General features: G+C 57.3%; 1 long non-coding RNA gene across 1 annotated transcript; it reads left to right on the forward strand.

Annotated features, from left to right (window-relative positions):
• The first annotated feature begins 530 nt into the window (after positions 1 to 530).
• Positions 531 to 2211, forward strand: LOC112674202 (uncharacterized). Its single transcript, XR_003145315.3, has 3 exons — positions 531 to 647; positions 1332 to 1436; positions 1988 to 2211. It is a non-coding gene; the product is annotated as an uncharacterized LOC112674202 (long non-coding RNA).
• The last annotated feature ends 11722 nt before the right edge of the window (positions 2212 to 13933 follow it).

A 13933-nucleotide genomic window follows, 5' to 3' on the forward strand; every position in this document is an offset into this window, starting at 1 on the left:
CGCGGGGTCTTCGCGGGCCCGGGTGCACGGGGCCTTAACGTCCCCGCGGCTGTGTGCCAAGTCGATTGGTGATGCTTGGCCAATTACCTGTTTCGCCGTGGAGCTCATGCATTATCTAATTTCATGATTTGGCTCATTACACGTGTTAGAAGCAGACACACTGTCAGGCCTAACTTAATGAATTACTAAAATTAGCATTATTGAGAAAATGAACTGCAAGGGAACTGCTGATTTTAATCAATAGTTCAAGCGAGCACGGTTAAAGAATGTCAAAACTCAGCAACACTGTCCAGAAGCTCGGCAACAACGCTCTGGGCCTGGCATCTTTGGGGTACGAAGTTTCCAGCTGAGGGCGGCGGCACCACTCTGAACACCCGCACCTCCTCCCTCGCGGCTACTCTTGATGGACGACGTCGCAGGTAACTTGCCCGGGCTCCTGCCCAGGCGAACAGAACACGCTCAGCATCATTTCTCCTCCTCTTAATGACTCAAGGTCCCTTTAATAACATCCATTATTAGTGCAGACGCCCTTTACACAGTTCTAGAACACTCGTATGGTTCTGGGGGACTTGAAGAGTCTCCTCGGAGCTTCTCCACGCGGGGAGTCCTCCCTTACTGCCTCTTGCCTCCACCTCGTCTTCCCTCTGGTATTTACCAAGCGCCTCCTGTGCTCCAGGCTCTGTTCTTCCCTTGGGGATTGGTGGTAATGTTCTAATAGGGGGTGAGAGAAAGTTCCAGAAAAGACATTTCCTAGATGGAGAGAAGCTGCCAACCGCGGGGCAAAGGCACCTGGATCAGCGCCGAGATGGCGGGCGTTGGGCTAAGGGCTTTAGACACAGCACCAACCTGGGTCTGCCCGCCCCTGGGGGGAGATTACTGGGGAAATATGTGGAGATTTTTTATTTTCACGGCTGTGGGTTTACTGATCTCAGCAGGTATTTACAGCTCAGCCAACCTGGGGCGTCGTGGATAGCATTGCTGAGGGGCAGGTTACGTCTCTGAAGGCTGCTCCTCTGGAGCTGGTTTACAGGAACAGAGCTGTGAAGCGTAGCCCGGGCCGGTGGGGAGAGGCCCGAGGTCACAGAGGCAGGGGGCAGGCCGCCGGGGCCGGGGTCGGGGTCAGGTTCGGGGTCGGGATCAGGGTGCGTCCAGGCTCCCGCAGGTTCGGGGAGCACTGTCCTGGGGACGCTGCTCCTCTGGCCCAGCTCTCTGGTCCCTGAGCCTCCATCCTTCTTGGGGGTTGGCACCGGTGCTCCGTCGAGGAGACAGGGCCAGTCCTTCCCTCGTGCCTCGGGCCCCCTGGGCCTCCTTCACCCTTCTCTGCCCCCCAGGCACCCAGCGTCACCAAGACGGAGGCCCCCCCGGGACACACTTGTCATTTGGGTAACCGAGCAGGACCCAAGAAGTGCAGAGGACAGTGGGCGGCCGGCACAGAAGTAGGAGCCCACGCTCTGGGGGGGCCTGGGCTAGATCCCAGGCTTGCTGAGCCCTAACCAGGTGGTCTCTGGCCCCTCTGCGAGGCGGGGAGTCGGGTGGGCAGCCTCGGGGCCGAGTGGAGTGCAGGGGCTGCGCTCTGGCCTGCGCACAGGGCCGGGTCCTCGGCCCGAGGAGACAGTCCCTTCTTCACCCATCGCTCTGGTCCCCTCCTGGCTCCTGGCCCATGGGCCCCTCTTTTGTTTGGCCGGGGACCTGGAAACTGGAGATGGCTGTGTTTCTAGCTGGCTCTTTGGGTTTGGCCTGTGTCCGATGCTAGAAAGACATTCCAGGGACAGGCGACGGGCCAGGGCTCTGAGCAGAGGCTCACTACAGGGGGAGAACTGGGGCACGGGCCCCTGAGGGCAGAGCCAGGAGCGGGACAGAGACCCGAGAGCAAACACTGCCACCCCCACCTCCCTTCCCGGGGGCCCCTTCGTCCCATGCAAGGGCGGGGGGCGCAGCAGGCAGGGTCGTCACCCTCCCATCCCCGCTCCGGCTCTGGTCCTGACAGCTCAGGCGTTGCCTTCCCGAGGAGGATGAGCCTGCTCATAGCCACGTGCAGTGAGAGAGTCAATTATCAAGTCAAGTGATGAGTGACGGATCCGCTCACCCTGCCCTCCCCGCCAGGTGCCCGCCAGCTCGGCCGCAGCCCAGAATTACACATCGGGTTTGCAGCCTTTCCCACGGTAAACAGTTGTTCTCCAGAGGAAAAAATAAAGACTCTGTGTGTGTGTGCGTGTGCGTGTGCATGTGCGTGTGTGCACATACATAGAGGGTGGCGGACTGGAGCTGGAATAGTTGCAAAGCACAGCCGTCTCACCCCCTGCATGCTTGCTTTGGCTCCGAAGCCTGGGGCTGCTCTGGGGCTTCTCCTGGGCAAGAAGCAGACGGTTCTGGGAAACCATCTTCTCCATGATTTACCGACCAACATTTTGGGAATGAAATGAATTGCTAAATGTCCTATCAAGTGAACTGGCCCACCGCGTCGAAAACTCTGGCACAAGGAGATCGGGGTTTGATGACCAAGGGCTTTCTCAGAAGTGGTCCTTTCTGGAAGCAGCGCACGTGCACGGGGCACTGGCTGACGGGCCAGACACCTGGGTTGCAGAAGTCAGCGGTTTAAGTTTCTGGAAAGAACGGGGGATGGGGTGGGAGGTGGGGGGACTGGGCTGACCTTGGTGCCTTCCAAATGTTCCCGGCCTGGGGGCCCTCAGGGCAGCTGTGCCGGGCTGCGGCCTTGGGGGTATGTCTGTGTGTCTGTGGGTGGACATCTGTCTGTCTTCCTTCCAGGTGGGCTTGGGCTTTTCACCAGGGTGGGTGTGAGAATCCGACCCCATCCCTGGGGGTGTTTCTCCAGCCCCTCTGTCCCTGCCACGTGCAGGGCAGGTTGGAAGGTACCCGTGAGTTCTCTGAGGCTGGACGCGGGGCCATCGGACGTCAGGATCTTGTCTCCAATCGGAAGGCCACCCCGCTCGTGCGGCCACCCCCACTGCCGTCCTGAGGCTGTCCCCGCAGGATGTCCTCCTCCCTCCAGGGCTCGGGGCCCAGCTCCAGGCCCACCTCCTCCCGGGGAAATGGGGAGAGGCGGTGCGGGGAGCATGGCTGTGGTCACTCTGGAACCAAGAGCAGACTCGCTTTCCAAAAGGGTCTGTGTGGACAGAGGAAGGCGGGCTGGGGCTGAGTTCCTAGGGCAGCTGCAGACAAAACCCAGAGAGATGGGCAGCTTTCTCCCAGGGTTCAGCCAGCACTACCCCTCGCCATGGGGCCAGCGCTGCCCTCGCCGCCCAGAGCCCAGCTCCGAGGTCCCTCTCTGAGGCTCTTGTCACTTACTGCCTCACTCCGTTCAACCCCGCGGTGGTCGGTCGGTCGGTCAACCCCACCCTGACATTCAAATGTGTAGGGCGTCTGCTTTGGAATCTCTCCCGCCCCCCATTATTCACCGTCGCATGCTTGTCCCAAACCTTGAACTGATTTCCAGGGCCTAGACCAGACAGGAAGGAGGGGTCACAGGTGCCGTGTTGGGGACACGCTCCCCACGCCCACCTGACTGGACGCCAGGGGCACCCCTCTCTGAGCTGGCTCCCTTGGACTCCCGGCGACATGATTTCCTGATATTTGCTTCTGAATCGATTCACCTTTTTAAAAGAAACGTAACAAATCTCTCCACGAAGGCTCGGAAGTGGAAAATCACTACTCCTTGCCATATTAAATAGAAGGTAACCATGAAAAGAAGGAAAATGGAAACAAAATATTATGAAAACTGGCGAGAGGCCTGGCCTGAAGACGACTCTGAGCCCAAGGCCTGCTGTGCTCCAAAGGGAGGTTTGGGGGGATTCGAAGGCCACAGATTTATTAGGTTGAGATTTTTCTGGAGGTAATCAGAAAGATGACAAGAACTGGGCAGGAAATATAACTTTTCCTTATGTGATTTCTGGATGCAGCACATGTTAGCGGACTCAGACCAAGTGCAGCCCCTCTAGCCTCCGGGCCTAGGGGGAAACTGAGGCAGCCGATGGCGAAGGGAGAGGCCCTTCGGGGGTCTGGGGGGGGAGCCCCTTCCTTTCTGCTTCATTCCCCACGCCCCATGCCTCCTTTTCTCTCTCTTCCCTGGACCCACCTCAGTGGGATCAGGTGTCAGAGAAGAGCATGGAACCTCCTTGGGCCCGATAAATCATCCAGCCTGGCTTCTTGGCTGCATGGACAGTGTTGTTCCCTCTCTCCCGCTCAAGGGTCCTCCCATCTGGGGAATGTCCATGTGCCACCGCCTGCCAGCGAGGTTCCAGGGGCTCCAGGTTCTGTGGGGAAGCGTTCTTGAAGTGCACCCCAAGATTGGCCATCAACAGCCCCTCGCCCCTTCCACCCACCCCCGGGACACTGTGGGGAAGGCCATGGGTGCCTTTCTGGTCCTCATGGGTCTGGATGGTGGGGACGGGAAGGGGGGAAGGGGGAGTCGGTGAGGGTCGATAAACTACCCCAAAGTTATTCACGCCATCGTGGGAGTGCGGTCACTGGCACCCCTTCCTCTTCTTTCTCTCATGGGAAGCCCTGAGGTTGGCTGGGAAGGCACGGTGAATCCCCTAAGAGCTTCATCAAAGAGAATAAGGGACATGAAGACACGGCTCCTCTGCTGACGTAGTAGAGGAATAAATCCCTGGTGGGACTGCCACCTTGGTGGTCACGGGAAAGGACACTTGCCAGCATCAAAAAGAATGCGCTGTCCTGCTCCCCGACTGCGTGTACGGGGAGGGGATCTACGCCCCAGCCTTTGGCAAGTGGGGGCAGGAATGGAGGCTATAGGAGGATCATCGCTTCTGAAGTACGATCCGCAGGATGAAAGCGACCTTGACGAGGAGGGAAGGCGTTCACATTTTGGTTTCAGGTTTTCTGTCCCGTAGGCCCTTCTGCACAAAGCAGATGCAGGGGTGGGTCACCTCCACGATGGGAGTCATCGGCAGACTGCTCGGGGCCACCGGGGGCTGACGCCCTGGTTGTGGTTGGCCTAGAGCAGGTGACGGACTCCGCAGGGGCAGCCATGGGACACCCTGGTCATGGGAGTCGGCCTCCGTGGGGTGTGGCTGGGCCTGCAGGGCTCGAGGACGTCAGAACGGCTCCCGGCCCTTCTAGGCCTTTCCAGGCTCCTCGCTGGAAAGCCCAGCCCCAGCTCAGCCCCAGCCTGTGTCCCACGCCATGACCAGGGGCCCTTTCAAGGCACAGATTGGCCACATCACTGCTGGGCTGGAAACCTCCCAGTGGCTCAGGGCTGCTCCTCGGTGTGGAGTCCAGGCTCCTGAGTGTGCTGTGACCCTGGGACCCTGATCCCACAAGCTGGGAGGTGGAGCCTCCCCCAAGACAGGTGTGTGCGTCTCCTGGGGCAGCAGCGACAAGACCGCAGCCTGCGGAACTCAAAACAACGGAGGGATTTATTCTCTCACAGTCTGGGGGCCAGAAGTCTGAGATCAAGGTGTCAACAGGGCCGTGCTCCTCTGAAGCCTCCAGGGGAGGAACTTCCCGCCTCCTCGGCTTCTGGTGACGCCAGGCGACCCTCTGCTTGCAGCTGCGTCCCTCTGCACGTCCCCCTGTTCCTCTCTCATGTGCATCCAAACTCCGTCTGCCTCTAATGAAGACACTTGCCACTGGGTTTAGGGTTCACTTGGATAATCTAGGATGATCTCATGTCAAGATAATTAGCTTAATTACATTGGCAAAGTCTCTTTTCCCAAACAGTGTCACATCCACAGAGTCCAGGGACTCTAATGTGGGCATGTCTTTCGGGGCCCCGCTCAGCTCACTACGGCGGGCGCACCTGGAGCTGGATGCTGCAGCCTGGGACCTCCCAGGGGCAGAGCCGGAGACAAGGCCTTGAGCTGAGCAGCAGGACCGGATGGGTGGTGACCCCAGGAGAGCCCCCGAGGGCAGGGAGGGAGCCAGGCAGACATGCAGTGGGAAGGAGCCCATAAGGTCATGGCAGTGAGCGACCGAAGCTCCTCCTTGGGGGGCAAAACTCGGGGAGATGGTTGAGGCAGGACCCCAGTGCTGCCCCGGACCCCAGAGACAAGGAAGCGGGTGGGGGTTTCATCCATTAACTCCCAGCACCCTTTGCTTCTGGGCATGAGAGCTCCTTAGGACTTCCAGCCGGGAAAGAGCCCCCGGGGAGAGCCCCCCGGCCCCAGAAGAGTGGCTTTGCCTGATCCTGAGCTGAGTAGGGGAAGCCAGAGGCTCCCGGGGGCAATCGCTCAGCAAGGTGGTAAAATGCACACCTCGCTCTCCTCCTCTCCCCAGTCAGAGGCGTGCAGAGCCGCGTTCTCATGGACCTTGAGAATACGGGCTTCGGACGGGCCCTCGGAGCACTTTGGTGGGGACACAGCAGTTACTGGCCATTGCGTCCTCGTTGGGCCGTGTAGCCCGGGGCAGCAGAGGCGTGGTCCTCCTGCAAAGAGCCAATCTGGGTGCGAGGTCTTGGAGAGGACAGCAGAGTGTGGGGTGGAGAGACACAGTTCTGATGACCTTCAGGCCTGGATCCAGTACCTTCCACGTCATCCCACTACTGGGAGAACTCTTGCGGGTTCTCTCTGCTGGTGCCAGGACTCTGCTGCTGGGGGCTCCCAGGCCCCCAGGGACTTATTTAGCTCTGATTGGACTGTGTAGGTCACATGCTCATCCCTCAGCCAATCGTGGTGCTCAGGATTTCCCAGGACTGATGGAGGGTTAAGATGTACCCTTTCCTAAAGATCTGGGGTGTCAGCCCCAGTCAAGGCCCACGGACTGAGAAGAGGGGGGGATTAGACCCTCCAGGAACATCAGGATATGGCTCCTGGAAGAAAGAGAAATGGACGTCAAGTCAAGGACACCTGAGCATGTGTCCCCTGGGTCCTTTTCATGCAAATCCAATCAGCACCTTCAAGACGTAGGCCCTACCATGCTGCACTTCACAAATGCGGGAGGAGGCGCAGAGAGGTTAAGTAACTTGTGCAAAGGCGCACAGCTGCCATGTCATAAGAAGATCCCAACAGAGCCCCGGGGTTCTCTGTATCACTCCCAGAGAGTCTTCTTGCTGTCCTTGGTCCTCTCCTCTCCTCCCTTTGCAGCTCCTCGATGCCAGCACCGCGCCAGACCCACAGTAGGGCTGGAAATGCCGCTCAGTTGTGCGTGTGGGTGTCTCCTTTTGGTATTTGTGTGACTGTTTATTTTTTAGAGTTTCTGAAGACTACAGAGTGTGCCCAAAGGCAAAACACATCAATTTTTACTGCAAATTATTTTTGTTAATAAATGATATATAAGTTTATGCATCCTAATTAACCAAAAATTATTTATTGCGGCAATTAAAATGAAGTCGTGTAAATGACTGCAATTTTAAGTTCTTGACAAAGCGATAAAGTCCATTAATGCTTCTCTGCCTTGCTGAGGCTTCTTGAAACCCTGCCAACAGTCAGCATCCTGCCCCCTACAGAGCTTGCATGGGGCAAAATCAGAGCATCTATGGATCTGGGTCCCCCCGGAGAACTAACTCGATGCTGGAGGTTGCTCTAGAGCCTCAGCAAGGCAACAGTTGGCATCTTTGGACGTGGTTATGCCAGGGAGGGAACTATAAATCACCAGCCCCACCAATCCATCCAGACATAGAAATGTGGTGAGGGAATTACGTGGCCCTTCCCTTCTGGATGGCCCAGCGGTGCCAGGTTCTTTTTACCTAACAGTCACTACCCTTGTCTTGTCCCGTGACTTCCTGGGACCAACTGGTAATGCCCTTTCTTCCTCCCAAGCTGACATTTATCCATCCATGCAGCCATGCAGCCATCCACATATCCATCCAATCATCCATCCATCTGTCCATCCATCCATCCTTCCATACATACATACATCTATGCAGTCATCCATCCATCCATCCATCCATCCATCCAGTTATCCATTTATCCATTCATCTGTCCATACATCTATCCATCCATCTGTCCATCTTTCCAGTCATCCATCCATCCATCCATCCATCCATCCATCCATTCATCTGTCCATCTATCCAGTTATCCATCTATCCATCCTCTGTCCATACATGTATCCATCCATCCATCCATCCATCTATCCAGTCATCCAATCATGCATCTGTCCCATAAATAAGTACTGACAACAGGATATCAGAAGACATTTTCCAATGGGCAGAGATCCACCTGGTCTTTTGGATCAAACCAACTCCTATTTATTAAGCGCTTACACTGTGCAAGGCAGCTCCTGCTCTCCTGCTAGACAAACCCTGTCCATCGTTCTAGGTCTTCTCATCTCTCCCACGTGGCTGCCATTGCCCACTTAAGCATGTACTGTGTCTCCTTCAACTCCCAAATTTCACCTGCTCCTACAGGTGAGGCTCCACCACCTGGTATGGCTAGCTCTCTCATTTTATCGAGGCTGGTCTTGCTTCCTCTTCTAGACTGTAAGAGTCTCCCAGGGAAGGAGTCTCTTGGCCATGTCTTCTCTTGTCCCACAGCACCTGGCACAACTGTGGTGGCTGTCCGTGATGCCTAAGAAGCTTGGGAAGCTTTGGTCTTTTTTCCCCCTTTATTTTCTTCTGCTAAATCTGGCAGCCTAAAGCCCAGGCTCACAGACAAATCTGGGTGCAAGTCAAGATTCTGCCTTCTGTGTACAGCGTGGCCTTGGATGGGTCACTCCGCCTTTCTGAGATTCACATCGCTCATGTGTAAAAGAGGGTTGTCCGGCACAGAGGCCAGGTAGGCAGCAGAGTGCGTGGAATGGAAGCGTGCGAGACACAAACATCTGGAGTTGATTAATTGTGTATAAGGAGCAGCCTGGAGATGGGTGGTGACCCTGTGAGGTAACCTGAACCTCACATTCTGCCCAAATTCCCGCTTTGCCATCCTCATGGTTGGAGTAGGGTTGCCACAGCTCCAAGCATCCTGTTCTTAAACAACAACATACCCAACAGGAAAGAAGGTGGCATAAGCCAAAGAATCTTCCCTTTAATGAATTTCTCTTTATTCGGGGGGGAGGGGGCGGTGTTGGGGGAGGTAATTTCCCCTCAGAAAATTTCCTTTCCCTTTCTTTTCTGGAAGGGGGTCATTTGTCCACCCCTACACCAATCAAGGTGAAGGACAATGGGATTCCAGGAGCTGGATGAGTCAGCACTCTCTGTGGAGTTGGGAGCACTGTTGCACAAAATCAGGGTTCTATCCACAAGGACAAAGGAAAATGAGTGCTGCGTGGACGGTCAGGACTTGGACAATGTGCAGTAGTAAGACAGATGCAAATAGCTGCTTTGCCTTGGGGTCTTCCTGGGAGCTGCCCCCCCCCCCCCCGTCCTGTTAGTTCCTCCCCTCCCATTCTAGTCTCTACAGGCTCAGGCTCTCAGTCCTGTCCTCGGGGAAGGAGGTGGGGGTGTGGAGCCCTGGGGTGTCCTGCGGCCTCCCTGAGCTCAGGCCTGGGTCAGCCCTCCGGGGGCCCCACTCTCCCACTCCTCTTCCTGAGTTCCCTGCTCAGGGCTGCTGGGAGGAGCTGTAAGAACCCCGCTGCTGTCCCTCCAGGGCCGGAGGGGGCCAAGAGGGGGCGGGGTGCACCCTGTGTCCCGTAATCACCTGCTGCAAGGGCGGTGCAGATATTCCAGGCCGGAGCCACGATGTCCAGTCCTCGGATCCCGGCCCTCCTGTGTGACCACGGGTCCTCTGGATCCCCTGCAGGCTCCGTGCATTTGGGGCCTCCTTACCGGGGACGGTTTCAGACATCGGCCTCAAGGGCATCCAGGTCACAGGGTGCACCCCCCAGAGGAGATGAGGCAGCTGAGGACGGTCCCACCGCCCCCACAGTCAGATACAGAGAAAGTGGGAGGGGGACAGTGTGGTGGCACGTGGATCCACTTCTGACCCAGGGAAGGGAAGCTTGAAAAATAACCCTTGGTGCCGATGGCCGCCTGGGGGCCCCCACCCCACCCCACACCTTCCACCTGCCCCAGCCGCCCTGGGGCGAAGTCTGCTTCTGCCTGCAAACCCCTCCCTTGGCCTGGCTCTGGCTTCTTTTGTCTCTTTCTGTCTCTGTGTCTGTCTGTCTCTCTCTGTCTTTTTCTGTTTTTGTCTCTGCTTCTCTATCTCTGTCTTCTTCCTGTCTCTCTCCCGGTTGCTTGCTGTTTTTGTCTCTGCATTTCTGTCTCTTTCTCTCTATATATATTTTTTTCTGTTTTTGTCTTTGTTTCTTCTGTGCCTCTTTCTCTGTTTCTCTCTCTCTCTCTCTCTCTCTCTCTCTGTACTTTTCTGCTTTTGTGTCTTTCTGTCTCTGTATCTCTGTCTCTCTCTTCCTCGGTCTCTATCTCTTTCTGTCTGTGTCTTTCCCCGTAGCTTTCTGTTTCTGTTTCTATATCTCTTTCTGTCTCTATCCTTTTCTGTTTTTGTCTCTGTTTCTCTGTCTCTGTCTCCCTCTGTCTCTGTTTTTCTCTTTGCCTCTTTCTCTGTCTCCCTGTCTCTTTCTGTCTCTATCTCATCTGTTTCTGTTTCTGTCTCTGTGTCTCTGTGTTTCTGTCTCTGTCTCACAGAGGCACACTCTCCATCTCTCAGCGTCTGGAAAAACCTGCGTGTGCACATCTGAGCGTGAGTGTGCATGCAGGCACACACCCGAGCGTCTTGGGGGGGGGGGGATGTCTCTCCCTCCTCCCCACTGTGTCTCTGGGTAGAACATACCAATTTTAAAGCAGCACAGAGCCCCCTGCAGCCTGACCCACTCGGGGGAGGTCGGGGGGGGGGGGCTCTGAGGTGTGTGTGTGGGGAGCCCCAGGGCCCCTGCCCGGGCAGAACGACACCTGGGTCCTTCCCTAGGAAGGAAGAGCCGTGTCCCCCCGGCCGGGCTCTCACACGCGGGCAGGAGATGCCTCCGAGCAGGGACCCGTGTGTGCAGAGCTCGGTTGTCTTCTTGCGCCACGTGCGCAGCAGCAGAGACACAGCGTCACCCTTGTCGGCCTTCTGCCAAGAGAAAGCCCTGCAAGCCCCTGCGGAGAACGCGACCTCTGTCTGTCTGTCTGTCTGTCCTCCTGTCTTTCTCTGAAGACCTCTGTCTCCAGGCAGTAACACAGCCCACTCCCTAGGAAAGCACGTGCGCGACAGAAACACCCAGAAAAGTGCTCCTGCCTACTGGTCTTTTTTTCCTTGGAAGCTGAAAAATACATTTGTTTTTTTCCAGGAAGAAAACAATGTTTGTCTCTGACTCACGTGTGCACAGAAAGTTCGGTCTACTGGATTTAAAACTAGACAAATTATTTCCCTTATTTAGAGACGCATCATTTGAGAAAAAAACAATCTCTTCCTCGGCATACAGAAAATTGTGTGAGAGCGTGTGTGTGCGTGCGTGTGCGTGTGCAGCAAAAATTGCTCTCTGTCAGGAAGTCTCTAACGCCCACCTCACTGGGCAGAAACGCTGGCTCCCGAGAGAAAGTACGTACCAGGGAGGAAAACCATACACATCAATTCTCGGCACGAGAGGAAAACAGGAAGAGAATTGTGTGCGCGTGCACCCGGGCACGTGGATGCTGGCAGACAAATGCCTTTCTGTGCTGGTTTGTCCGTCCTTGCAAAGAAAAATATACGGGGTCTTTAGTCACAAAGAAAAATGCATCACACACACACACACACACACACACACACACGCAACGTGTATGCCTGGAAAAACAAACGCTCTATTCCCCAGTATGTAGACTCTCCCCAGGAAGACCCCTTCCCGTCGTCAGGCAAGGTGCACACATGCACACTCACACACAAGAAAGCCCGCAGGGAGCTGCTGGAGAGGCTCCGGGACGACCTGTGTGTGTGGGTGTGTGTGCACGAGTGCACAGGACCTGTCTCTCGCAGCCGTGGCTGGTCTCTTTCTGAAAGCACAAATGCAGAAAAAGTGTAGTGTCTCTTATTCACATGCACACAGAGCCTCACACGCTGTGTCCCTGGGAAAAATAATGGCAAAGGACGGGGGCCCCGAAAACAACACCGAGTTGTGCTCTGACCAGCACACAATCGGGGGGGGGGGCAGAGAGCGTCTCCCTCCCCCCTGCGCTCCCCCGGCCCCAGCCCGGCCTCCTCCCCAGCAGGTGCCCCGCTGACCCCCCCCTTCCCTGAGCTCCCCCACCCAGGCCCCTCCCCAGCAGGTGCCAGGCCCTGCGCATGCTGCCCACCTCCCCCGCAGGCAGGCTTGCACACGCACACACACGCACACACACGCTCGGGCGTCGGGGAGCCCGGGGAAGCCGCCTCTGGGCGTGCAGCGGTGGGCACTGCCTGTCTCCAGAGAGAACATATTCTGTCCCTCAGTTCGGTCTCCCTCTGAGGCCCTTCATCCCCGGAGAGAAGCCCGGGCTCACTCTCTTCCACACTCAGAAAACCATGTGTGTCTGTGTGTGTGCGTGTGTGCGTGTGGCGGATAAACAACAGCAACAACCACGAATGGGAACTTCGTCGGCCTGCCTCCCTGGGGGGGGGGAGTATGTGCCCTTGTGGGGGGGGACGATGGTGCACGCGCAGGCTCACACACTCAGACGCACACCTACCTCGGTGTGCCCCCCCCCACCCCGGTGTGCGGCTCTCTCCTGTTTTTCCAGCCCCAAACACCGAGTGCGTCTGCGTGTCCAGACACGAATGTGTTTTCTCACGGAGAAGAGGCTCCCTCCGAAGGCGCCCCGACGGCGCGTCCGGGAGAAACACGCTCACGCGGGCCTGGCTGCGCGGAGAGCTCCGTGACCGTGCAGGGCAAAACCCCACGTCTGGCTGGGGTCGGTCTCCCCGGAGCCTCGAAAAGACGTGTTTCGTGTCAGATGGACCCCCCCCCCCGGCGTGCGTGGGGCGCCTGGCACAGAGCGTCCCCGCCCGCAGAGGGCACAGCAGCCCGTGTCCCACCGCTTGGGTCTTGTCTCCTGTCACAGAAGGTGGCCAAAGTCTTGGAGGCTGCGGGTTCTGTCCCTGGAAGAGCTCCCTGCCGGGCCTCCCAGGACGCACGCCGGGTAAGAGAGCACAGTGTGGACACACACACACACGCACACGCAGCAAGGAGGGACCTGTGTGCCGGCGGGGGGGGGGGGTGGTTCCCAAGCAGCAAACGCTCCTTGCTGTCCATCCTGTCCCCTCCTGCACGCGGGCACACGCACCCTTCCCTGTGCTGTCCCCGGGCCCTGGCGCCTGCACACCCGTGCTCAGCTGGCGCCGCGTCTGCGTGTCTGTGTGTGTGAGCAGCAGGCGACCGTCTCGGAAAGGCCGGCCCCTCAGCTGCCTCACCGGCTCCCTCCTTCTGTGCGTGCCCGCGTGCACACTCTCGGGCGTGTGCAAGCACGCGGGGCCGTTGGTCTGTCTGCCTGCAGACAGAAAAAGTATGTGCCTTTGCCTGGATAGAAGGGTCCACCTCCTGTTGCACGCACACACGCACACACGCGCTTCCCTCCAGGAGCCGGTGCCACCTGAAAACCCAGCGTCTGTCCCTGTAATTCTCGGCTCTCAAGAAACTGTGGGTCTCCGGTGAGAAAACACTCTTGCTCACTGACAAACGTCTCGGGCTCTCTGTCACGGGGCAGAAGTGCCGCCCCCCCACACACACACACGTGTGCATGCACACACACTCGCGGAAGGGAGAACTGTGCGTGCTTGCACATGCCCCTGTCACCCCTTCTGCACACCCCCATGTGGGGACCCCCCATACACACACACACACACACACACACACACACACACACACGGGCAGACACATGCCCCTGCTGCATCAGTGTGCGCCTCCCGGAAAACAAGCCTCCTCCCCTTCCAATTCTCTGCTCGCAGAAATCTGTCCAGAAAGAAAATGAGTTCTTTCCCCGAAAAGCCTTTTTTCAAAGCATTTTCCCCCTGGGAGGGAAATGGCCCCGTAAGGGCACCCACTCCTGTTCCCACCCCCTTGCTCTAGCTCAAAACTGTGAGTGTGTGTGTCTGTGTATGTGTGTGTCTGTGTGCACCGGTGTGTGTGTGCA

The sequence above is a fragment of the Canis lupus genome, chromosome 24 (assembly GCF_003254725.2).
Source record: "Canis lupus dingo isolate Sandy chromosome 24, ASM325472v2, whole genome shotgun sequence".
NCBI classification, from domain to species: Eukaryota; Metazoa; Chordata; class Mammalia; order Carnivora; family Canidae; genus Canis; species Canis lupus.